Source organism: Paroedura picta, chromosome 4, assembly GCF_049243985.1.
Source record: "Paroedura picta isolate Pp20150507F chromosome 4, Ppicta_v3.0, whole genome shotgun sequence".
NCBI lineage: Eukaryota > Metazoa > Chordata > Lepidosauria > Squamata > Gekkonidae > Paroedura > Paroedura picta.
Genome location: NC_135372.1, coordinates 89,612,386 through 89,618,385, shown reverse-complemented (window position 1 = coordinate 89,618,385; position 6,000 = coordinate 89,612,386).

Below are 6,000 nucleotides of genomic sequence, written 5' to 3'. Positions count from 1 at the left end.
TATTGTTTGGTGAACTGCCTGAGGACTACTTGTCACTTGTTCTTTGCATAAAGGAAAAGTAGAAAATATACCTTACTATTATTTATACTCACTTCCTGAGTCAAAGAAACGCAAAACCAGATGCAGGCAGTGAATTTCTCATTAGAACTGCTATAGGCGAAATGTCTGTGTTAATAAGTCTTTGGCAGAGACAGCTAGGAAGACTGTTTAGAATCACACATTTAAACCCTCTAGCTGGCTTTTAATGGGTGGTCTTAGAAAGCAATGAGGATTTGGAGGGTTCTTATGCTCATCATGCTGAGGAGAACTGGTGTACACTCAACAGGGTGTTGCTGTCAGTCACGGCATCCTGATGAATGTGGTTGTATGTGCCTTAGATTTGTCACATTCAGACTTGACATGTTTGTGCTTTTAATACTTTAGGAGTACACGTAATGCAATGTGTGAAGAGGCCCTTATACCAAGATTATCTTGTTGAGTATATTTACATTGAACCACCTAGTTAATTGTGTGGAAAGTATAAGCAGATGAAGTCTTATGCTTCTCATGAATGACAGGGGCAGTGGCAGGAAGTGTTTGTGAGGACCATGCCTACTATGAATTTCTGAGAAAGGACACATCTTGCTTTGTAAAGCAGTTCCTTATAAAGCAGCATAACTTCCTGTTTGCAGGGGAATCAGGAGCAAAGAAAGGCACCCAAATAAACCTCACATTCTCAAATTATTTGTTTTAGGATGAGATTAAACCAAAGTATCGGGATGCAGTCTTGGTTAACAATTTTTTGGTCACTACAGGATTTCAACTTCCTTTCTTCAATTCCACCCTCTTTTTCTCACTGTAAAACATCTCACTATAAAGCAAGCAAAGACTGAATTGGAATAAGTATGTGCTAGTTCTTCGTTGTGTTATGGCAATTTAAAATGAAATTGAAAAGACAAACCATGTAGTAAAGCAGGGGTAGTCAAACTGCGGCCCTCCAGATGTGCATGGACTACAATTCCCATGAGGCCCTGCCAGCAAACGCTGGCAGGGGCTTATGGGAATTGTAGTCCATGGGCATCTGGAGGGCCGCAGTTTGACTACCCCTGTAGTAAAGGTTCAATTCTTAGAACATGTTCTTGTGTATGTTCCACAGCAAGTGGCAACAGGAAATTGTGCTGTTGGAGTGGAAGATGGAGGGTTTACTGCCAGTTAGTTACACTTTTCCTTGTGCAAGTGAAATGTGAGAGAAGATAGCTTTACATATTTACTTGGGATCCAGTTGCATTTCACAAATAATCTCATTCCCCCTGAAGTTCCTTTTTAATCAGAGGGCTTCACACATACCTTTTGGGGAACTGTGCCCTATTGTATTTGATTGCTCCAGCCTGATTGGCAAGTAGGGTCACAAGAGGTTAACAGCAGGCTGAACTGCTGCCAGATGCTGCTCCAATAAATAGATCTCTGCCAGTAAACTGGATAAAATGAGGATGACTCTTGCTATCTGGAACTGGAAAGCAATTTAGGGGCAGAAGCTCCCTGACCTTGATCCTTGATGTAGCATGCAGTCTTATCAAGTGAATGTGGCATCTTTCTAGTGGTGAATAGCCTTGTAGCCTAAGAGACTGTGCAGTTAAGCTGGAATGAGAGGCACAGTATTTTAAAAATGCATATGGATAGCTTGAATAGGCACTGATTTAATTATGCTTTAATATCTTATTTTTGCCCACCTTGTACCCTGAATTGTGTTGGGGGGGAAGTGTGGTACCCAAATATCTTAAAGAAATGCTAAATGGCTGAACAGAGAGAAGGAACCACGCAGCACAGACATCTGGGAAGGGACAATCTGTAGACTTGGAAGCCCAATCATTTGTTTCTGTCTTCCTGAAGTTGTCATAGGTGGTCTTAGAAACATAGGGCAGCATAAGGTTCACAATATGAAAAGGGATAGAGAAGAGGTCAGTCCTGTTTCTTCTTTGACACCACTTTTGACATGCCGGTTATTTCACTACTTGGGACAAGGGCTCACTAGTATGAGCAGCCTGGTGTATTTGGAGTGGAGGCAAAATATGCATACATTTTTACAGTAGCCAATACAATATGTGGCAGGTTGTTGCCATCTTTAGACTACCTGCAGACACAAGGCCTTTCCTTAGGTGATTTTGATTTTTGAACTGTATATTTAGCACACTTTCCACATTTCACATATGCATGAAACTGCAGCTTTTAAAAACATAAAATTCGTTGTGGACTCTCGGTACTTCTCAGTGCCATGACTAGTGCTCGTATAAAGCCTTTAAGAGTATTACTGCTTGAGCAAGATTAGACCCATTTAGGCCATGCAGGCTACCAGATAGGTTGTTTGCTTTCCCTCTCTCTCCTGTAACAGCCAAACCACTTGCTTTAGTGTGGAGTAAAGATGTTGATATAAAAAGCAAACCAAAATGTTCCGAGAGTACAGTCTTTATTCTAATGATACCCTTATAATGCTCTCTGATCCCTCAAGTCCTCTCTGCCTAATCTACTGCATGTAATTGATTGATTTTTCTTGCTCATTCTCTACTCATAGATTGATTTATGTAAGCTGGTAAAGCCTCAGAAAGTGGCCAGTTCAAGAGGAGTGTGAACCCTATATAGTAGTGAGGGCTTGTGTAGAGCAGATAAAAAGAGGAAAAATCAACCCCAAATGTTTTTGAATCATCACAGAAAATAATGTTCAAATATACAAAAATACATTTATTTATTACTAATTAATCAAAACATTCTCAGGCCTAAGTAGTGGCCTTGCATATGGAGCCATTAATGTGCATTGGTATGCAATGTATGCAAGTGTGGCTCCATGTTGAATCTGAGAATAAATTTATCTGGCTCTTGAAAAGAGTAACCATCTTAATACAGGGCTGACAGTTACTTATAAAGAGGCCTCTGCTTTTTCATTCCTGCCCTGTTAGTCAATAAGTGTGCAACTTCTACAGGGTCCTTTTATTTGGAAAATATTTGTTTTATGTCTGGAGCTTTTTTGTATATGTTATATATGCTTGGCCACTGATGAAGGCCACCAGGCTGAAGTGCATTTGATCAGGGACATAGGGTCCTTATTAGATGCTATTAACTTCTATTCTATATGTGAGGCTATTACTTAAGGCTGAAATGGTTTTTAATTACCTTGTAATCAGTTTGTATATTTTTGTATATTTGAACATTTTTAACTTTCTGTATGGTGTTACTGTGCTATTAGGCTGCATATTTGCATTGTTTAATCTTTTTGGTTCTTGATTCAAGATTTTATTATTATTATTATTATTATTATTATTATTATTATTATTATTATTTATTTATTTATTTATTTATTTATTTATTTGATTTGTATGACCGCCGCTCTCGGAAACCGGCTCGCGGCGGTTCACAACATTTTAATACAAATACAATATATTAACCATTAAAATTCCCCATTAAAACCCCATTAAAACAATGACTAAGTCACAATGATGGCGATTAAAACTATTCCCGTACAGGCCCACTGGATGAGCAGAAGGGAACGGAGGATAATTGGGCATAGGATGGAACACTCTGGGGAACCAGGTCAGTTTAGTACTGGCCTCCCCCCTCCAGGGAGAGGGGTACATTCTGCCTCAAACATTGGTTGCGTAGAATAGGTGGCAAACCATTTGTGCTTGGGCAGAATGGACACGAAAAGGCAAGCATTTTGTTTCATATTATATCTGGTATTGCCAGTTTCTATCCTGCTAACCTGTTTCCAGACAATTGATTGCTTGTAGAGAGGGTCCTACTAGCATGGAGTAGACCCTACCCAGGAAGGTGTTACTGGAATATTTATTTCATTTCTAGTCTGCCTTTTCACAGTGACTCGAGGTGGATTATAAAAATTAAATGTCCACCATAAAAACCAACTACAAACTATTAAACAACATTAAAGCTACAATATTACTTTCAGAGAATGCCCTCCTATTCTATGGAACAATGCTTAGTGACCTTTCTGCCCTTAGAGTAGATTTAGTTTGCCCCTTAACTGGAGAGATCTAGTAGTACATATTCAGGCCTGTACCTGAACTGCCTGCAATGGGTTACATTAAATGCAGCACATACAGTCTTATTTTTCACTTTACAATTGTAGCTCAAGGTGCCTGCCTTTGTTTAGATAATGCCTTTAACATTTCACACAGACCTGCACCTCTTGTCAACCTCTGTTTCTCATATCCCCGTTCTATGGACTCAGGCCCTTTGTTCATGACCAGTGTAACATCTTGCTACCAAAACTGCTCGCCTGTCTACAGGATACATAGATTTGCAGTGGCACCATTCACAGTAATGGTAACAGTCTCATTGGAAACATACCAGGGATAAGGACTGGCTGTAGCCCCAGTATTGGGACAGGTGCCTATCAGGTGACATGGACAGAACATCAGCACTGCAACTGTGTGGGACTATTTGCTGGTGTTTTTTGCAAGGCATGAGCCTGATGTCCCATTGCCTTTAAGGAGATTTATGCTGAGCTGCAGTGCTCCCTCTTTGACCCAGTTACTACTTTCTATCATTGCTACAATTATTCTTGTTTGTGTGACTTAGTAGCAATATTCCCCCCCCCCAAATCTGTACAGGTTCATGCTAGAAGCTGTTGTTTTATGGAACCCAGAAGAAACATCCTTTCTCTCACAAGATAGTACTTAAGTTGTCTTATGCAATGCAGAAACAATTTACAGATTATCCAGTAAAAACAGTGACTTGCCTGGTCTCAGTCCTAGTAGTCCATGTGCTGCACAAGACTTGGTCTGTCTGGATGTAAATGTGGGGGCAATGTTCTGCAGTTTTCTCTCAAAGGCTTAAAAACAATTGTGGTGCTTTTGCTGGCTTAGCGTCAGCTCCCTGGGCGATTCTGCCACATCCCTGCAAATCTGCTCTAAGACACAGCAAATCCACTCACTTTAGATGTTTGCAGACTGCCCAGCATAAGGAGCCAAGCTGGCTCATCAGGCTAATGAGCTGGCAGGACTCCTGGCACCGAGAGTCAGGTCTTCCAGGATACCCATAGCCCTTATCCTACTTAACAAGCGTGCAAGTTGCTCGGTATGGTAGGAAGACAGAATTGGTGGAGCAAGGCAATGGGCTGTGAAGCAGAAAGGGGGGGCACACCAGGAGCGTGATGGGGATAGTTGGGAGATAACCAGCACAGGAATCCTGCAATATTACATTGCCACTATGGAACAGCTCAGCTGTGTTTGAACAGAAGTGTTGCCATGTGCTATGGGGCACCTGGATCCATTGTGCTCCTCAGGTTTCATAGCTGGAAGAGAAGGCTGCCATGCAGACTAGGGCAGGCAGTAGAGGTGGAGCTGAGTAACTTGGGGGGGGGGGAGAGAATTGCTTTGTTCAGAATGGTCAGCCTGAGGCTATGTAGCTAGAAGGGGACTGTGAGTCCCACTGACTCACAGAAAGCATTCTTGAACAGATAACCCCCAACGGTTTTGAAGGCCACCTTGAATGGCAAGGTCTGGCAGCATCAGGACAGCACACTTGCCTGACTTTGTTAAATGGTTACCTGAGCAAGTTGGGAGGTGCTGCACCTTCAAAGTGGACCACAGCAGAAGTCACAGGTGCAAGCACTCATGCCTTCTTCAAGAGTCTTGGGCAGCAGCAGAAGGAAATATTTGAGGCTTTGACTAGAGAGCATATTAGGTTGGGTGAACTAGTATGTATATGACAATTTCCTTGCAGCCCTCTCTTAAGGAAGACCTACATATTCCTTGAAGGGAAGATTTTGCAGCTGGTAGGGTAATTCAAAAACAAAGATTACCTCTATGGGGAGGTCCAGTTACCCTTTCCTCTTGAACCGTTTTCCTGTACAAAATGTCACATGATCACATAAAGGTGCCTTATACCTAATTACACCCTCAGTCCATCAAGGTCAGTGTTGTCTGCTTAGACTGCCAATGGCTTACCAGTGTCTCCAGCAAAGGTCTTCCACATCACCTCCTACCTGATCCTTTAACTGAAATGCAGGGG